Genomic DNA, 20,544 nt, shown 5'->3' on the forward strand with positions numbered 1-20,544 from the left:
GATGTGCGTCCTTGGTCTGCCACGTGGGGCTTTCCAGCCCTGGCCAGCTCTGAGCTGGATGACGCAGACACGAAACCAACAAAAGAAGTCTGAACCACACTCCCCACTGCCTTGAGTGCATGCCCCACCCAGGGCAGCTGCTGGAGATCCGGCCAACTCGACATGTTGGCTCAGAGAAGGCCACGACTGCCACCATTATAAACAGGTGGGGTGTGGGAGCCTGCTCAAGGGAGCACATAACTGTCAGCAGTTGGGACATGGTCCTTTGCCTAGCTCTGTGACCTTGAACTTGTTCCTTAACCTCTCTGGACTTCTGTATCCTCATTTGTAAGGTAGGAAAAGTACTTTGCAGCTCTGTCGTGTGGATTACATCTTTATTTATGCAAGCAGAGCTGTGTTTTATTGTGCACTTGCCATGGACAAAGCATTTGGTTAGATACTCTCATATCCAGGGCTTCATTTATTCATCCCAGGAGGAAAGGGAAGGGGGACTACCTTTACCTCTATTTTATATATGAGGAGGCTCTTGTTGAAGGTGGAGCATTTGTCCAGTATCACGCAGCCAACCGGTCCCGCTGGATTCAGACCCAGGTGTTTTGACTCCCGACCCCGTACTCATAATGACTGCCGTCCTTGCTGTTCAACACCTGGAACAGGGGCGGGTACATAGAAGGCTCTCAACAAGGTGTGGCTGCTGTCGATCCCAAGTGCTGATGCCGTAGATGAAGGTGATGTCGGCTGTGGAACCCGCCACAGGCCGACCATGACCAGAAACGATCCAGGTAACTTGCAGCTATCACGGCCATCAACCTTGGTCGAGAGCTCCGTGAGTGGGACGATGTGAGACCTTCCTCAGCAGGTCCCAGGTGCCCTGGGCCTGGGAACAGATGACAGATGGGGGCTGAGTGCGCAGCCTCAGCTGGACTGACGTGTGGCTTTGAGGCGCATTCCCGGAGGAGCAGAGGTGCTCCCCCATTCCATTCTCTTCCTTGGGGCAGGGAGCAGTCCTAAGGCTGCTCCAAACTCAAGAGAATTCACCTTCGATACTGTACCCACCTTCAACCACTACCCCTTGCAGCTAAAGGCGGGGGGCATTCCGGCCTCACTGCACACTCAGGATGGGGCACTCCCTGGGCTTTGGGGGGGGGGCGCATCTTTGGGCACCACCCTGGAACTGGAAAGGCTGGCTATGGAGAAGGAAGTAGCCGTGGCCTGAGCCCCAGGACACGTGGCAGCCCAAGGGTTGGTCAGGCCTGTTGTGGGTGGGCCGCCCCCTGCCTTCTGCAGAGCCCTACTTGCTGCCCCATCGCCAGAGCACCCTGTCCTTGATGGACACGAAGGCGACGTGGTCTTCAGAGCGCCTGGAGGGCTGCAGGGGCTCAGCTACCAGATGACCACAGGAGATGCGGAGAGAGCTCGGATTTGCAACCACTTTACACCTCATTTGCGTAGGACCACATCCTGCCAAGCCCATACCTCTTGCTCATCCTCTTCTGGGGGTGACGGTGGGGCGGCAGGCAGGGAGGAGGACAGGGCCCCTGCCCGGGGCTGCAGTGGCAGGATCGGCTGTCCTGAGGCCCAGCGTTCCCTGCAAGACCTGCCAGTGGGCAGGAAGTTCTTCCTTTTCTGGGGGAGAGCGGGTCATTTCTCTCTTAGCCAAGAGCTCACTGGGCTAGGCGAGTGGCCCTTGTGGCTTTTTTTTTTTTTTTAAAGATTTTATTTATTTATTTGACAGAGAGAGACACAGCGAGAGAGGGAACACAAGCAGGGGGAGCGGGAGAGGGAGAAGCAGGCCTCCCGCTGAGCAGGGAGCCCGATGCGGGGCTCGATCCCAGGACCCCGGGATCATGACCTGGGCCGAAGGCAGACGCCTAACGACTGAGCCACCCAGGCGCCCCGCCCTTGTGGCTTAACGTCTATTTGGGTCACTTGGTTGCTGCTGCTGTCGGTAGCACGGTGGTCTGAGTGCTGTAGAAAAGGGGGAAATGCATTGTCCTAGGTTTGAATGAAATTCTTCCTTCTACAGAAAATTCTTTCATTACCGTCACCTCAGGTGACCGAAGGCTCTGCCGGGCCCCTTCCTGGGCCAGGCTGGCGGGCCTGCCCACACCCTCCCCGTGGCATGCCAGGCCAAACACTGGGCCTGGAGGCTTTGGGGAGCCCCCTGGAACCTACCCCAGAGGGTCTGAGGCCTTTACCCCTTCCAGGTTTGGAAGGCAGAGGGACTGGGACAGAACACAGGTCTGGTTTGACTGTGCCCACCCTGGGCCCCCACCCTGACACCGAATTCCAGAAGGTGGGAAATGACCATGGAAGCAGTAACTGTGCACGTCACCTCTCTTTCCTCCTTTGGAAACGGACAGTAACTAACCAGGATTATGACACAGGGCTTTTCTACCCAGCGGACCACAGTCCCTGCCGGGAGCTCCGTGGTCCTGGAAACCATGCTGGACAAGATCAAATCCCAACTCTGCCTCTTGTCCTGTGTGACTCTGGGCTAGTGCTGAACCCCTCTGCGTCTCAGCTTCCTGCTGCCTCCTAATCATGACACCATCCTGAAACTCATACATATGAGCAAATCTGAGGTCCAGGGGTCGGTGGCATCTGCCCTCCATGACCGGGATTCTCAGGGCATACACCTGCCCTTCCCCACCCCTCCTCGGTTTCACGGGTTCAGCTTTTAGGGTGAAGATCAGCCCTCACCCAGAGGCTCCAGCGGAGGTGGGTCCTAGGATTTGACCTCAGGGCGTGCCTGTCACTCATTCTCCCCCTGCTCTGCCCAAGGGGGAGGCCAGCCTGGGGCCTCAGCCATGCCTGGCACACCGCTACCGTACTGACGGCTCCGAAGGAGCCCACCCCACCGTCTTCTTCCCCACACCCGGGGAGGGAAGGAGGGCTGGGTTGGGGCGGGGGGACCGGGACCCGGGAAACACCAAGCAATAAAGGACTTTAAAATAGATTCACTTTAATTATATACTTCGGTAATTTGCTGCAGCTTCCCGTCCCTATTATTAAATTACACCAGTAACTCATCTAATGGATTTTCACTGAGAAAACATTCATTTTATTTTATTATGTTTTTGTGCTACGGTCTATAATGAAGGCAACAGGGTCTGGCCTTGTACCTGGCACGGGCCGGCTGGGGGTGCCGGGCGGGGAGGGGGCTCTGGGGGGCGGGGGGGGCAGTTAGGATGCTGCCTGCTGGCTTGGGGCAGGTGAGCGGGGTGCTGTCAGCCCGGAGAAGTTGACGGTGGAAGGCTGGGGGCGGTGGGGTCTCTGCGGGAGGAGGCCTGGGGTTGGGGTATCCGGGAATCGGGGTGGGAGTGGGAGAAACGGGCTGCTGGGGATGGGTGAGGATGGGGGAATGGACAAGACAGACAGAACGGGGTCCCAGCTTCCCTCTGGGTCTGAACAGGCGCGGGCAGCCGGGAGGACTGGACTGATTCTCTCCCCCCTCTGCTTGCTGCTCCTTGGGGACGGGACGGGAGGAGAGGGTGTGGGAAAGAGCCCAGGAGCAGCCACAGGAGTCCCGAGCGCCTGGTTTTCTTTGGCACGGAAGGAGAGTCTCTGCAGAAATTCAGGGCCGCCTGCTCTGGCTCCGTCACCCTGAAGTCCAGTCCCGTGCTCAAGAGTGTGGCCGCCAGGGCCAGCGCTGGTGTGAAGCTCTCTCCCACAGGTGCGCTGAGAGTTTAGAACATTCCGGGCTTGGTGGGGCCATCCTTGCTTCTTCGCCTCTCTCTTCCCCGGACCCTCTGATCTGGAGCCTCAGCTGTCCCTCTGCCTGAATATCAAAAGAGAGAGCGAGAGGGTACGTACGTGCGTTGTCCCCACGCTCCTGAGAGGCATGGATTGGAGGTAAGCCACTGGTAATCGTCATCATCACCATCATCATCATCATCATCATCAAAACACGTTTTGAGCATTTGCTATTTGCTTGGGCTGTGTTCAGCACTTTCTAAGTACTTTGTTAAAATTATGGCTCTTGTGAGGTATCTGTCGTTCGTTATTAGTCCTCATCGACATACGAGGAAACTGAGGCAGAGGTCAGCTTATTAGACGTATTAGCGCTGAGTGCCTGGCGGAGAACTTGCCTAGACGTGACCCCGAAGCTCAGGCTGGTCACAGCTGGCTCTCAGAGGCTAGAGCACCAGGGCCACCCGGACAGGCCCCGTGTCTGGACGTTGGGAGGGCTGGGCTGGCGGCGGCGGGAACGGACTCTTTACAACGAGTGTCTCCGGTGGCCCCGTGCCCTCCCTGGCAGCTCCCCGTTACGCCTCGAGGCCTCGCGCTGTCCCACCCTGCTCTGGCTTCTTCCTCTCCTGCTCGGCCCCCTCTCTCCAGGCCTAGGCTTCTGGTGACCCGGCCAGGCCCTGCCCCCTCGGGGATGGGGACCTGGCCCAGACTCAGGTCTGAGGGCTGGGCCCAGATGCCCAGCGCCCAGTGGGGGCCCAGCCTGCCAGGCCCCACCCTCACTCTGCCCCACCTGCCAGGCCCACCTGTGTCCTTTCTACAGCAGCCCCCTGGGGTGCCACAGCTCTACCCGCAGCTCCCTCCACCTGTCACACGAAGGGCCTCGGCCTACCCCACTCTGTGCCCCTTGGCCCTGTGGTCCTCTGCGGCCCCTCTGGCCTGTGCCCAGTTATTCTCTAGGCTTACACCTCGGAGGCTTCCAAGCTGCCCAGGTTCTACTCAGCTCGTAAAAACCCTCTGATTCGGGGCTGCCCCGGGAGGGACACACCTGCCTCACCCCAGGCAGGAAGGCAGCTGCCCAGGTCACTGCCCCCACCCTCTCCAACCTGGTTCCAGCCTGGGCATCCTCCCCTCCCCCCCACCCCCCGGGCTGCCCCAAGCCCCTAGCCTTCAGGTCCCCTGAGATCTGCTAGGGAGGAGGTGAGAGGCGAAGATGCACGCTCACCTGCACATTGTCATGGGAACAAACCATCCCGCAGGGACCACCGTCACCTGTGCTGGGCACGTAGGAGAAGCAGAGGACAGAATGTCTCCCTCTCGAAGCTGCAAATGAAGACAGCCAGGCAGGTCAAAATAAGCGAGTGACATACCCCGGTGTCTTACCTAACGAATCCCTGGCAACTGAGCGTCCTCATAATAAACAAATGAACAAGTGCAATTCACCAGCCACTCAACGCTGGGTATGAGGCTGGTACTCCACCAGAGGCATGAGGATGTTTATGGGAAGCAGGTGGAAAATTGCTTGGGAGGACGCGTGTAATTAATGGATAAACTCAAGCACATTAAGGCAAATTAATTTGTCTCCAACCTTGAGTTTCTCAGCCAGGGATCTGGGGAGGAGCAGAGGAGGAGGAGAGTTCTGCTTGTTACCTCTCGATTTCCCATCCTGAGAGCACAGGTGTCTTTACCTGTTGCCCAGGTAACTCCAGGTCGCCTCCGCTGGGAGCACGGAGTGCACGGCGGCCAGGTAAGCTATGGGTAGGAACCGTATCTGTTTGCAGGTTGGAGGTTTTCAGCAGCTCTGTTGTTCCATCAGGAGCAGCTTTGAGCTCTACTCTTGGGCGCCCTTACTGGACACCCTCTGCATCGTCTGCATTGTTGTAGGCTACAGGTTATCTTCACCCCTTCGCCCACTTCTGACCCCACAGTACTTCTTCAGGATGCGCTCTCTTCACCACGCACTCACGTCCTTCGTGGGCTGAGTCCTGGTTCAGGAAGCTGGGGATGACGTGGGAGACCAGCACCCCAGCCGCTCCGAGCGGACGCAGATGCTCGCCCTTCTCCTTAGAGAATGTTTCAGAAGCAGAGTGAGTCTTGATTAGGAAATTAAAATGAGTTTGTGCTTCCTCTTGCTGGGGAGCTTTTATTTCTGATCTGGTTTATTGACCACTTATTTCTAAATTACAGCCTTTACCTTCACCCAATGGATGCGTTGCGGGTTTGGTTTCCCGGGAGGCAGACTGAGCCTGCAGGATGTTAATTAGAGAATGGACGCAGGGAAGGAAGCGGGAGGGGGCAGAGGGAGAGTCTGGCCCTCAGAGCTGTCCTGAGCTGGCTGAGCCCGCTGGCCCTTCATACGCTCCATCGATGGGACCTTGGCTGTGGCCCCCCCGAGGGAGGGCGAGGCCTTGCGGGGTCCTCTGCAGCTGAAGCCATCCCCGTGTGCATGTGGCCAGCATTGACGGGGCATCTGGGCGGCATAGCCCAGCGTCCACCACGTTGTGGCGCTGCTCTGGGCTGGCCTCACTGACTCCCCTGGGTGGCCTAGGACCCCAGCCTTGGCCTCCTTCTCATCACTATCCATGGCCTCGCCACTCCAACCAAGTTCCCTTTGTCTGCCTAGAGAACTCCTACTCACGCAGTGAGACCCAGACCAAATGTCCCCTCTGCGGAGATGGGGTCTCTGTCTTCTCTCTGGCCACTTGTGCTTCTTTCCCCTCTCAGGGCTCCATGGTGCCTCCTCCCTACCCCCTCCTAGGGTTTACCCTCATGCCTATAAAAATGATTTCCTGCAAGCCTGCCTCCCCTCCCCTGCAGACCCTGGGGTCAGAGAAATCTTTGATTTCTCTGTGCGCCCTTGGCACGTAAGGCTGTGCCTTGGAACATGCCAGATGCTCAGGGGCTTCACTGAGCAAATGGCGGAGGGAGCGCAGCGGCCCTGCGGTGTCAGGCCCCAGGCAGAGCCCTCGCCTCCAGGACCCCCAGAACCCTCAGGGCCGCTTACCCCCCTTGGTGGGAAAGGCCCTGTCATCAGGGACACAGCTGTCCCTGGGGAAGGTAGACAGAGAGTCTCAGTCGCTCACTCCGACATCATCCCTTAGCCTTTTGTCCTGCTTGGAAAACCTCCCCGGATTCTTGGTGGCCTGAGCTCAGTCAGTTTGATGGATGGGTTGGGTCTGCGAGGAGCTCTTCCTCCTTGTTCCAAACCCTCTTCCTTCTGGGATGGGGCATTTGGGGGGTGGAGGAGGAGGCAGCTGGTGAGGATTTTTAGCTCTCCCTCCCTGGGGCTGCCACCGGACCTTTAAAGTTTAAGTGTATATATGTGGCACCTACAGGAGGTGGCAGGCCTGACAGAACGGGAGAAGAGTGATTAATGCAGCTGTCCTCGCGCCTTGGGCTGCGTTGCTGCCCTCGCCGGAGGGAAGCTTCACTGGCTTCCCAGGGCCATTGTGCAGCGCCTGCTTCACGGTCAAGCCCTCTTGGACCAAGAGGAGGGTGGGTGTTTGGGGTGAGCCTAGAGGGGAGCGGAGGATGCCCTCTTGGGAAGATGGGAGTGCCTCGTGCGGGGCCAGGATGCTCTCCATGCAGCGGCCGGCTGCTCAGCGGGGGCAGGTGGTGTAGCAGCAACGGGAGGGGGCTGGGGGGTGGTGGGAGCGGACCCCGACCCTCTGGATTGCGGGTGACCAGGACAGGGGTTTGTGAACCACTGAGTCTTGTCTCAGAAATGCACGTGCATCCTGCCCCCTGGTACAGCCCTGTGGGTTTTCATAGACCCATTAGTTTTTAGATCATTTGCCAATTGAATTCTTGGACTTCCCTTACCTCCCACCCCCCAGATTTTTTTTTTAAAGATTTTTATTTATTTCTTTGAGAGAGAGAGAATGAGAGATAGCACGAGAGGGAAGAGGGTCAGAGGGAGAAGCAGACTCCCTGCTGAGTGGGGAGCCCGATGTGGGACTCGATCCCGGGACTCCAGGATCATGACCTGAGCCGAAGGCAGTTGCTCAACCAACTGAGCCACCCAGGCGCCCCACCCCCCAGATTTTTGACTAAAATGATTACCTCAGCAAGATGTGCCAATGCATGTGTCCTGGGCCTTCTGGTGGCCCCTCATCCCCCGCCTGTCGAGAGACCCGGACTTACAGGCGATCCCTGGGAGGTGGCACAGGAGGGCAGGGGCGCGGGCACACGGGTCAGGATGGCCTGTGGCTTCTCCCACCCCTCCAGGCCTGTGTGTCTTTTGGAGGTGGGCCAGGCATGTTTCCTGGGGTCAGGGACCGTGTCTGCCATTTTGGGGCTCCATGGTGTAGCATGGCGTCTGGCACAGCTCAGGTACACGTGGGAGATTGTGAATAGTGATGGGAAGGTCAGCAGGTGACCCCCAGGACACAGTGAAGGGGAAGCCAGGTGTCAGAGGAACGACAGAACCCTGGGCCGGGAGTGATGAGGTCTTGTCTCACCTCTGGGCAGGGGCAGGCCTGCTGGGGAGAGGCGCTGGGACAAGGGCCATGTAGCCATGAGGCCCGACCCTCCAGCCTTTGGCATCTACCACCCTGTTGATTTTCTTAGTTACAAGCATCCTCAAAAGAATGCCTTGTGGTTCCCTGCCTCCTCATGAGGGAAGAGGGGAACCGCACTGAGCAGCACTCTTGTGTGCCATGACTGTTCTAGAAGCTTCCCTGTGACCTGCTCATCTGATCTGCAATGACCACCCTTGTCTTGGAGGGTGAGAAGTAGTATCTGTGAGGTCCTAGCAGGTGCCTGGGAAAGGGTTGGCCTTCTTACTATTATTCTGAGTAGTGCTGGGAGGTGGGTGTTGAGAACCCCTGACTGAGGGCATGAAGTGCCGGCCCCCAGTAAGGGCTGCGCCGGGCCGGGCTCCCTCGGCCCTCAAGTCCTGCCTTCTCTGCTGGGTGGTAGTTGACCCAGTGTTGGTATAAAAGTGTTTTGGGACCCAATTCCAACGTGCATGTGGCTTCCCCCTCATACCACCAAGTCATTCCCTGACACCAGCTTAGGGTCCTACAGTGAGACTCAGTTTTGACACCATCTGCCTGGAGATGATGTCAGATCCCCGGGGAATCAGTCCCACCAGACCTCCCCCCGCCCCTTTAGAGGTCAATCGAATGACCAGCTATAGTTTGGAGGTTCCAACGACTCCCTCCTTGGGTTTGATTAATTTGCTCGAGTGGCTCCCAGAACTCGGGAAACCCTTTTCCTCAGTATCTCACGGTGTAACTCAGACCAGCCAGATGGAAGAGACGCACACGGCAATATGTGGAGGAGGGGGAAGGCCTCTCCAGGCTTGCCGCCCCTCCCAAATCTCCACGTGTCCATCAACCTGGAAGCTCTCGGAACCTGGTCCCTTGGGCTTCTATGGAGGCTTCCTTATGAAGGCATGATGGGTTATATCATGGACCTGATTATATCATGGTGATTGCCTGACCCTCCAGCCCCTCTCCCCTCCCGGAGATCAGAGGGTGGGACTGAGAGTTCCAGCCCTCTATCACTATCGCGAGGCAGACAGCCCCCAACCTCAGCCACAGAGTCAACATAACAAAAGAGATCTTTATTGTTCTCACCACTTAGGAAATTCCCAGGGTTTTAGGAGCTCTGTGCCAGAAACAGGGATGAAAACCCAATCTATTTTTTATTATAAATCACAGTATTGCCTGGTGTTCCCGCGAGGACTCCCTGACAACGACCCCAACCCCGTGTCTTTCTGAGGATTGCTGGGGCTGCTCGCACAAATCCCTGAAGACTGGGGAGCTTAAAACAGCAGATGTTGACTCCCTCGCGGTTGTGGAGGCCAGAAGTCCCGAAATCGAGGTGTTGGCAAAGTTGGCTCCCTCTGAGGCTCTAGGGTAGAGACTGCCCCACACCTCTCTCCTCGCTTCTGCTGGTGGCTGGCCGGCCTGGCTGTTCCTTGGCTGCAGACACAGCAACCCAATCTCTGCCTCTGTTGTCACTTGAACTTCTCCCGCGAGTGTGTCTGCGTCTGAATTTCCCTCTCATGACACCGGTCGTTGGATTTAGGGCCCAATCCTTATGACCTCATCTTAACTAATTCCATCTGCAAAGACCCTATTCCCAGATAAGTTCACATTCACAGGTACTTGGGGTTAGAACTTGCCCATAACCTTTTGGGGGCTTCAACCCACCACATGTCAACCCACCACAGCACACCGTTCTTGTCGCTCTCCTGCCCCTTCCCACCTTTGACCCCCAAGCCCCACACTCGGGGAAGAAGCCAAGTGGCATGGGTCGTGGTGACAGCGATGTGGCTTCTGTGAGGACAGCCAGCCCACGCTAGCCTTGGTCAGATGACTGGTCTGGAATTTTCCACCATCCTGGAGACCAGGGAGCTGTCCCTTGGACTGTCAGGGTTGTGCGCGGGGAAGGAGCCCTGGACTGAGTGCTCAGAGCCCCTTTGTGGGAAGTCCAGTAGCCCAGAGGGCTCCTAGCAGGGACTGGACAAACGACCTTGGAAGATGGCCCCCCCAGTGGACGTTCCTGAGAGCAAGCATGTCATTAGGAGTTGCTTGAGAAAACAGCTCATCAGGAAGGGACTGCCCTGGCCAGCCTGTGTAGGCAGGGCAGGAAGGGGGTCCTCAGCCATGGTCCCCAGGCCTGCCCTCCTGAGCCCCCGACCCAAGGGCCCTTTGCGGTGAGTTTCTCTATAACCCCGTGGTGGGGGGTGTTGCTTGTCTCCTGATGAGAGGCAGACTGAAGAGGCACAGGAGCTTCTGTGTTGACTCTGGAAGACCTGAGTTTGAAGTTTACTTACTTATTTATTTTTTAGAGGGGGAAGGGCAGAGGGAGAGGGAGAATCCCAAGCAGGCTCCACACCCAGTGCAGAGCCTGACGTGGGGCTCGATCCCACAACCCTGAGATAATGACCTGAGCTGAAACCAAGAGTCGGACGCCTCACCGACTGCGCCACCCAGGAGCCCCTGAGGTTTATTTATTTTTAGGTCATCTCCACACCCAACATGGGGCTTGAGCTCCTGACCCCGAGATCAAGAGTTGCATAGTCTACCGACTGAGCCAGCCGGGAGCCACTCCGGCAGACCCGAGTTTGGATCTTGGTGCCACCTCTTACTAGCTGAGTGCTATGAACTGAATTGTGTGCCACCCCAAATTCCTACATTGAAGCCCTAACCTCCAATGTGGTATTTGGAGATGGGGCCTTTGGGAGGTCATGGGGTTTGGATGAGGTCATGAGGCTGGATCCCTCATGATGGAATTTGTGCCCTTGTAAGAAGAGAAGAGACGCCAGACTCTCTCCTGCCACGGGAAGACACAGCAAGAAGGCCCTGGTCTGCGAGCCGGGGAGAAAGCCCTCACCAGGAACCCAATCTGCCCGCACCCTGATCTTCGGCTTCCGGCCTCCAGGGCTGTGGGAGATACATGTCTGTGTTCAAGGCCCCCGACCTGTGGTATTTTGTTAATGCAGCCCGAGCTGACTGAGACACCGAGTAGCCTTGAGCAAACTCCTTACTCTCTCTGAGCCTCAGTTTTCTCATCTGCAAAATGGGAACGACGAGCCCCGCCCCCCTAGGGTTCAAGGACAGGGAGATGACAGCGTGTGCAGACTACCCATCTTGGCACCTGGTACAGGATGGGGGCTTGATGACTATTGGTGCTTCCCCTCCCACCACACCCTCCTCCTGGGCTGGGAGCAGGAGGTTAGTCTGCCCTGAAACGCTTTCCTTGGATCTGGAGGCTGATTCCCACTGCTGGGGAAGTGGAGAGGAAGAGCCGGCGACTGCAGAAGGTAGGGAAGTGAGAAGTGGCACTGGGGGAGGTGGTCCCAGCACGAGGCCCAGGCCCAAGGCCAGCCCAGGCAGGGCACCCACCCAGGAAGCTTGGATGGCGGCACATGCACCCGAACCCCAGGCCAGTTGGGGGCCTCAGATGTCCAGCCTCCGTATTTGGTCTCCAGAGTGACCCATAGCATGTCCTTATGTCACCCACATGGTGGGTGTGGACCAGGCTGCCCCGCATAGGCCCCTTCAGCCCCCACTGCCTGTAACCTGCTAAAGCGCCCACCTGCCTCTGTTTTCGGGGGAGCGTGGGAGGGGGCAGGGGAGCATCTGTGTGTTTGCAGGAAGGCGATCTGTACGGGGGGCGGGCTGTCTGGGGGAGAGACATGAACACATCTATGCACAGAGGCAGGACAGTACCACACAGGGGAAAGGCTGCAGGAGAGAAGAGCTAATTGGTGGCACGAGACCCCTGGAGGCGGCCCAGGTGGGGCCAGGGCAGGATCTGGGGAGTGAAGCAGGGATCTGGAGTCTCAGGTGGCAAGGAGAGGTGAAGGTGGTTCGAGGAGCTGAGGGTGAAGTCTCTGGGGGAATTCTAGCAGGGAGAAGAGAAGGCTCCCGGGGTTCCGATGCCTTCCGGCGGCATCGCCCGGTTGGCAAGTGGTCTGACCCTTCCTGACCCCTGTCTTCCAATCACCCTAACTGGGAGAGTAACTCCTCCCCTTTGAGACAACAGAGGAGAAAGCGCTCGGAGAATAATAGCACCGCTGGGCGTTTAAGATTTTACAACGTAGAGAGCACTGCGTGATTGTACTGTCAAACATTCATAACTCAGCTATTTTCAAATTCATAATAATGATCAATGCCCCTGGGACTATTAAAATGCCATCCTAAATGTTTACATTATTCTCTTGGGTGAGCGGAGCTTTGGAAAGGAAAAAAGAAAAAGGAAACTAGAAAACGCACAAACTGTTGAAAACAAGCAGGGCTGGTAGGAACTTCCTTCTCTCCCTGGGAGCCTCCCTGGGACCCGAGGGAGCCTGTCTCCCTGAGCCTGTCCCGGTCTCCAGCCACCTCCCCAAAGCGGCTCTGAGGTCAGCAACTCAGTGTACCCACATCTTTGAAATGAGCCTCTTGGGTGGGGGCCAGCAGGGGGGCAGTGTCTGCGTGTGCTTGTGCATGTGTGCACTTGGAAGGGGGAGGCAGGAACCTGCCGAATCTGGGGCCGGTCACACTTATCCCAAATCCGGGGATACGCTGACACGAGGCTGGGAGGGTTGACAATACTCCCATATTTCTTTATTTTAACAGCTTTTGCAATGCCAGCCCCGCGCCCCGGCCCTGCCCACGGTCACCCTCTGAGGACTGCTGGCTCAGGGGGCTTGTTAGAGCCGCGTTAACAAGCCACATGCAGCTCCAGTCTCGCTGTGAGGTGGGTCCCTCTGTCCAGCACCCCATTCCTCTCTCCAAGAATGAGGTCTCTTTATGGTGACTGTGTTGTCCAGTGGAGGTGATATTTCATCATGCCATCGCTGTGTTATAGCATTTAACTAGAGCTTTGTACTTCTCGGAGCAATTTCCACACATCCTGTCTGAACGAGCCTGCAAAGGACGCAGTGCTCTGCCATTGTTTCCATCCTCTGCTTTGTGGCAGCTCGGACGCTTGGTTCCAAAATTCTTCTTTCCCTCTCTATGTAGAATTTCACATCTGCGTCTTTGGCTAGGTGGCTTTGCGGTGCCCCCCGCTGGAGTGGGTGCACAGCTTGCCCCAGCCCATTGATGCTGGCTGTGGCCACACGTGGAGTGTTTGTGGGTGTGACCCAGGCAGTGTCTTCAGATGTGCATGTGTGACTGGGCCTTGTGTTTCTCCTATTCACCATGAGCAGAATGGGCTCCCTGTAGCTGCTGGTCCCCAAAGGAGATGCTTGGTCCTGGAAGTGCCCCTGCTGGCTTGTGCCCATGGATAAGAAAAAAGTTCAGTGCTTTCGGTTGTGAGTCACTGAGATTTGGGGGCTTGTCTGTTACACAGTATCATAGCAATAGCTGACTCATCCATGGGTCATTCATTCACTCAGCAAACACCAAGTGGCTGCCATTGGTTAGGAAGGCTGCTAGGTGCTGGAGATGGACAGACGGTGTCCCTACATAGTCCCAAGCCTCGAGGGGTCTACAGGATAATAGAGTCATGCCTTTCAAGTTGTGGGAAGACCAGAGAAATCCTGGGGGTGGTCTTTGGAGTTTGGGGTGGAAAGGATGGAAAGGGGAATCCGAGCAAGCAGGATGCCCCATTGCTCACCCAGAGCTACACTCCTCCTATCATCTGTGTTACCTATCGGGGTCCTGAGCAACTATTTCCCCAACTGTGCAGCCGCCGAACCTCAGGCCCCATGGGGGATCTAAGGGTGACCAGCAAAGTCTTTCTCTTTCCTCCCTTTCTGCAAATACCAGATCTGGATGACATGTGAGACCCCACCTAGCTCTTCACGTGCTCACATCTGAAGAGAGAGGGGTCAGGAGAGCAGTCCAGGGTCCCTCCTCTTTGTCCTGGGAGACACGAGCTGGGAGACGCCTGTTTTGCGGCTGTGAACACCTTCCGCATATCAGCTAAGTCTCACCTGGTCTGTGGGCTCTTCCCGAGCCGCACACGCTGGTGTCATGAGGAACGGCCACTTTCATTCCTGCAACTTTTCTTTTCTAGTGAGTGTCTGCAAGTGCCTTGAAGAGAATTAAAACATGAGCCTCCAAGATTGTCTACTTTTGGGGAGCTGTAAGCAAACAGCAAGTGCAACCCGTCGGTCCTGTGGAGTGCCCCCGACGTTGTTTTTCACGGTGTAACAGACCCAGCAGCCTCGCGTAAAATGGCGAAGACACTGAGCTCTGTAAGAATTACTCAATCAGGCTCACAGTTCTCCCATGGACACCCTAGCATTGCTTTTCACGCGTCCTACGTACAGGCAAGTTGCAACTGCTCGAGCCTCGAGTCCTGCTCTGTGAAGAGGGGTAGTGGGACGCCCCTCGCAGCTCACGGGGGGCCCAAGTACAGCTCTGCGAGAACTATCGGGCCTTCCAAGAGGTTAGGGCGTTATTCATTTTTATATCCTCACCAAAAACTATGTTTAGTCACTTTTTCTCTAAATTTCCTCCAGCTTTCTGTTCGGTGTTTTCCAGATTGATGAAGCGCACAAAAGGCCCTCTGACCCTCTATTTTTGTGTTAAGGTATTACCGAAATCGTTCACAGGGAGGCCCATCCGGGGCAATCTGTTTGTCACCTTCCTTCCTTCATTCCGTCTCGGTCGGCTGGGCAGCAAGGCCAGGACGCCATTCTGGGTCTGTTCTGTCCATGGGTAGGGCGGGTGGGCACGGGGCTGGGGGCATGGTGGCAGGTCAGTCTGGGGTGGGGATTCCTGCCTGGTGGTGAGAGACGTAGTTCTGCCTTTCAGGGTGTGGAGAGTTCCAGGGGGAAGAGACTAAGGAGCAGAGCTGTGGGTCCCCTCCTTCTCTACCCCCACCCCCCGGAGAAGCGTTCAGAGATCCAGGCCCCGGAATCCTGGCTCCCAAAGCCTGCCCGGTCCCCACCAGCTCCCATGGTTTCTGTGGGCCTTCGCTCCGAGAAGGACTCCCTTAGTGGCTACTTTCTTCCAGTTCTTGTAGACATCCGTTCATCCATCCATTTGTCCATCCATCATTTAACAGAAAGGCCCACTTCCTGTCCCCAACTTTGGGGACCGTTCCCAGCAGTGACAAAAGCCCAGCAGTGGGGCTGGACTGACATCCTGGTAAGGGAGGTGGGGGACACATTTTGTATCAGGGCTCACGCAGGCCTGCCTGAGATGCAGGTGCTCAGCTCCACGTGGGATCCGAGCTGGCCTGGGCTGCCGGGGAGAGCCAGCTCGGTGCCACGGGCCACTTATGGCATCTCCACACGTTCCTGTCTCCCGGTCCCCTGCAGGCTCAGGGATCTTCAGCTGTCCGCAGAAGTAGGGACCACGTAAAGCAATAAGGAGACCAGGAGACACCTCCTGCCCCAACCCTACTCTAGGGAGATATAGAGGCTGTCAGGCAAATTTGAGGCCAACTGACGTCCTTCGAGGGCGGGGGTCACTGCCCCAAGTGGGTTTGCTCATTCTATGGCAAGAGGCCAGCGTGGCACCCACCTTTGTGGTCCCAGGGCCAGGCCACATTAGTGGCCCTGGAGGCTTCCTCTTAGTCTTCACGTGTCACACACAGTCTTTTACTTCCAGCAGGGACTGGAGTCTCTCCTTCCTGACCCACCTGAGTTGGGGGGAATTGGGCACAAAGGCCAAAGGGACAGAAAGTCTGGAAAAAGAAAGCTAATGTCGAGGCTGGCACCCCAAAATGACACGTTGATGACCCTTGCCTGGCGTGGTTCATATCATCCCTCAAATCCTGCATGTCTCAGGGAGGTGAAGTGACTTGCCCGAGGTCACCCTGCTGGGGGAAGGGCAGTGCGGGTGGGCGGGTGCTGGCCCCGAGCCCCGGCTTGTCTGCGTCCGGAGCTGGGCGCCCGCCTCGCTGGGCAGGTGTTCTCTGTGCACAGCCGGCTGCCACCGTTGCTCTGCCCGCCCTGTGCAGCGGGAGGGCGCGAGCCCATTGCGGGCTGGTCTCCATGGCAACAGCTGATGAGTCTGCGTCAGGAGGTGGCAGGGACGGGGCGGGATGGCGGGGGACAGGAGCTGGAGGGTGGGGGCAGGGCTGGGAGACGGGCCGCTCTCCCGGCAGCCCTTTGGAAGAGGCTCCCAGTCCCACCTCGGTCCCATCTGCTGGGGTCACTGGCTCCAGGGTGGCGTTCGGCTCTGCGCAGGGGAGACCTGCTCGTTCCATGTGTGCGTCACGGACGGGTACTGTGTGCTGGGCAATGGGTGCGCAACCCGCTCCACTCCAGGCTGTCTTCCTCTCTGAGATTACACACCCTGCGAGGCAGGTGATGGGGTAATCCCAGGCCACTGCGATCGGTGCTATGGTCGCGCATGTCTGGGGCATGATGTAGGCTCCCAGGGTGAGGAGAAGCCAGACTTGGGAACATGAGAAGTGTCCAGGAGAGGGGACTGTCTCCAAGACTTCCTGAAGGCTAGGGCAAGAGATCCCTGCGGAGGGAAGAGGCGGTGGGAGAGACAGAGAGAGAGAGACCGGGGTCTGCAGGCCTCGAGTGCCCAGAGTCTGGAGCTAGGTGAGGGAAGAGGTGTGGGGTGAAGAACCGGGCCTGTCTTGGGGTCTAGATTAGGAAGGAAGGGGGTCTGCTCCAGGCCAGGGCCTGGGTGAGGGATGCATTTGGTCTTCACAAGACCCTGAATTGGGCATGCCATGATTCCCAGACCACATCTGGGGGCCCTAGATAGGCCAGGTGGGTCTGCTAGGGCACAGCCAGGCTTCTGACTCAGGAGGCTCACCCAAGGAGCATTTCCTGACCTTGAGGGTGAAAGTGCCTGGAGCGGGCTGCCAGGACCCTTGGAGAGCCCAGAGGAGAAGGGCCTGCTGTGGGCCTCCCGTGGTGGTATCAGCTGTCTACTCACCTCTAGACGTGTCCAGGCCATTGCACACTCAGGGTGCAGATCCCAGAGCAGGGCCGGGACTGGGTGTCCTGGAGTCTCTCACACCCTCAGGTGCGACTGGGCTCAGTTCCAACCCCAGCTGACGCAGCGGGAAACACTGGCCACGTCCACAGGTGCATCTGGTCTGAGGAAGACTCTGGCCCCTCACTCCTTTTGCAGGGCCCTGTTTCTTGCATCCCAGCGGTCTAGAGGCAGCACTAGCCTGGACGGCTACAAGATGCTGGGCGGAAGTAAGCCAGCTAAGCTCGTCCCCAGAGGCCTCCGCATTTAGACAAATGAAGGCCCGGAGGGTTCTTTGGCTGAACACTAGAAAAACAGCTTACATCACCCAGCCTGAAGAAACAGGCAGGAAATCCCCTTGTTCCTGGGTGAGGAGAAGTGAGCCCGTATTGAGAGAAGGCTCCCTCGGGGGCCTGGGGGTGGGGCGCGCTGGCCTGGAGGGGCTGACTGCTGAAGGTGAGGGGGAAGTGGACTTAGGGGAAAGTGGGGGGAACACATCCTGGACCGGGAGGCACCTATGGCCTGCATGATCCGTTGGGCGGGCACCAGCAAGTCGCCGTGCACCTGCGGCGTGCTGGGTTCTGAGAAGGAGCCAGCAGCGAGCGCGCAGCTCCTACTTCCTGGGGCTTCCCGTTGGCTGCTCTGCTGCTGGGCAGTGGGGCTTTCTTGCTCTGGCTGTCTTTCTGCTCTGCTCTGCTCTCCTCTTCCCTCCCCCTGCCCCCTCGCACACACACGCGTGTGCCCAGACACAAACGCATGCTCATTTGCACACGTCCGCACTCCCACTCGCTTGAGCACCCCGCATTTACACACACCCGTGCACGTGCGTGCACCCGTGCACGCCCATCTGCAGCACGCACACGCATACACCCGCACACACCCTATAGCCGCGTCTCCAGCCGCCGTCCTCTCCCTGTGATTTCCCCACCTGTTGCCCCCTGCCGTGGGAAGGGGCGTGGCCTTGCCCTCCATCTGTCCCTTGTTTTTCTTCTGTCAGTGCAGGGAGGCTTCGTGAGGACGGGCTGCCCTCTCCCCAGGGCTGCTGCTGAGCGGAAGGCACCAAGGCACAGAGACAGGGAGGAAACCACATCGTCACTCAGGGTGCCCGCAGCTCCTGCCCTGGCCGTGGGGGGCCGGGGCGCAGGGAGCCCGTGGCCCTGAGAGTCACCAGTCTGAGAGGCGGGGTGTGAGGTGGTGTGGACCGGGAGTATGGCAAGCTGTTTCTCCCAGTCCCTCTTCAGTCTCAAGGACAGAGCCAGGCCACCCTGCTCCAGGAGGAGGGAAAACCCATGTCCCCCGAGGCTGGGCCCCGCTGGTGAAGTGGGCTCCCCCGTTCGCCTCTCTCCCTTCTTGGGCTCACCCTCCGGGCCTCTACATGGCCTCCAGTGGACAAATGGCCTTGGCCTATCTCCTATAGGGCTTGCCCTCCGCGTGGAAGAGGCCACTGTGTCCCACGGATGTACGTGGCACCTCCTGGAATTGCGCAGAGTGGGGTGACCCTGAGGCAGCAGCTCAGCCCCGTTCCCACAGCCCACTCGGTTCTTCAGTCCCAGTGGAGGGGGCCCGGGGCTCTGGGGACAGGGGCCTCCCTGGGAGGTTCGGCCTCCCTGGATCTGACTGTGGGGGAAAATACCCATCTTCCAACCTTGTGTTCTGCCAGTGGGGGTGGGGATTACCCTGCCTGGCATGGGGGGCAGGCTCGTTCAGGGCCTGGCTGAACACAGAGCTCTGGCCTGTGCCTGTGTCCCCAGGTCTCTGCTCTGTACCTTCCGTGCGCCAGGCACTGTTCTAAGTTCCTTACCTATGGGACCTCTGCATGATTCGGGAAGACGGTGCTGCTGTCCGGCACCCCCCCCCAACCCCCGCCGTGGATGCGCAGGAAAACGGGGTCAGGCCGGGTCCCATGGTTAGTAAGTGGGAAGCTGACTCGATGTGATTTGAGCCCAGGCATGGGGCCATCCAGCCTCTCTCGTGCGCCTCAAGGCTTGCCTGTACCACCCCCTCCATTGTTTCTGGGGAAACAAACTCCATTAGCCCCCTCACCTTGTGGGCACTTTGGCCCAGACATCTGCCTTGCATGGTGGGCAGCCAGCCCCCTCTCCGGGAAGGCGGGACCTGGGGTGGCTCTTCTGTAGCTGGCGCCTTTGTAGACCAGGGTCCTGGTGTTTTCGTGTGGGTTAGTGAGGGTGCCAGGAGGGTCAGTCCAGAGGGCTGCCCAGTTGGGGGTCCCGGGGGAGTCCATGGCAGGTGCCCAGCTGGCTCTTTCAGAGGGCGGTGGGGCACGTGACCCGGTGCCAGGTGGAAAGGCGGGGACAGTGGCGGCTTGAGTCCCTGGGGAGAGAAGGAACACACCTCATGGAGCTTTTGACTCTCCGGGGCCCTAAGGTGATACATCAGATGCCCACAGGAACCTAGCAGCAGATGCTGGTCTCCAACGGTCCTGAGCCCACCTGGTGCCATGAGGCCAGATGCCCACCCTGACCCATCGCCCCCCTCTGCTGGCAGGAGGGGAGAGGGGAGGCCCGTCTCACAGCTGCTGGGCTTGGAGAGGAAGAGCCTCTGGCAGGTTAACACATCGCTGCACATCAGACATCCTTCCTGAGCCTCGTTTTCTGTCTTTTTCATGCTAACTTTCCCACCAGCAAAGAGCATTTTTAAAAAGAAGACAAAAAAGGGTGAGAGAACCAGATGAAAGGGAGAATGGAGCACCTGGAATCCTTTTCAGCAGCTTGCTGCTGCCGGGGGTCTGATCTGAATGGCAGGCAAGTGGAGGATGCCACAGGGGGCGAGAATTCGTGGCAAAGCTGCCTGTCTGCTGAGCCCAGTGCAGCGAGCGAGAGGTGGCGCGTGGCTGGTTGGCGGACGTTCTGCCCACAGCCCAGTCCTGTGCCTGGCCCACAAAGGCGCTCAGTCGTTGAACGAATGAAAGAGAAAACATCACCAGATGGAGGGTGGTTAGACTCTTGGGGGGTGGGGGGTTTGCACACCTCCTTCTCCTAGGGGTTCTGAACCTGAGAAAGGCTCTGGGTTCCACACTCATGAGCCACCTGCTGTGGAGGACCTGACCATCCACGGCAAGGGCGTCCGGGCATCTTCCCCTCCAAACCCAGCTGGGATCTGAGTCCGTGGATTTCTCCAGATCAGAGTTTGGTTGGTCTGGCTCCCAGAAATGTCTTCGGAGCCCCCAGGCAATGACCAAGATCACTTATTCTGGAGGAAAACCCTGGCTCTGCCCGAGCTCCCTGCACACACACACACACACACACACACACACACACACAAACGAACGCACACGCACGCTCGACTTTCTCGCTATCAGCATATTTGTCACACTTACTCCATTTTCTCCTCTGGCTCGGTGACACAAGGTGAGCTGAAGGAGAGCTGTTTGGGTGAGGATTATGAAGGCACGGGTGCCATGGAAACCACTGGAAAGCCCGAAAGCCGCCTCCATCCAGAGAGCCTGCTCGGCCACTATTGGTTGGCTGTGTGGACCCTCTCCTAGCACGATGTGCGA

The 20,544-nt window shown here is 58.0% G+C and overlaps 1 long non-coding RNA gene across 2 annotated transcripts; it reads right to left on the reverse strand.

Moving 5' to 3' along the window:
• Positions 1–12,733: 12,733 nt before the first annotated feature.
• On the reverse strand, positions 12,734–18,069 carry LOC114216275 (uncharacterized). Of its 2 annotated transcripts, XR_003610745.2 has the most exons (3): positions 17,956–18,069; positions 16,989–17,333; positions 12,734–16,562 (listed from the first exon to the last, which is right to left on the reverse strand). It is a non-coding gene; the product is annotated as an uncharacterized LOC114216275 (long non-coding RNA). The 2 variants fall into 2 exon arrangements; XR_003610744.2 differs by having other exon boundaries at positions 12,734–17,333.
• Positions 18,070–20,544: the final 2,475 nt, after the last annotated feature.

Source organism: Eumetopias jubatus, unplaced genomic scaffold (genome assembly GCF_037043125.1).
Source record: "Eumetopias jubatus isolate StellerSeaLion01/CBP00866 unplaced genomic scaffold, mEumJub1_p1.0 scaffold_10, whole genome shotgun sequence".
In the NCBI taxonomy this organism is placed as follows: domain Eukaryota; kingdom Metazoa; phylum Chordata; class Mammalia; order Carnivora; family Otariidae; genus Eumetopias; species Eumetopias jubatus.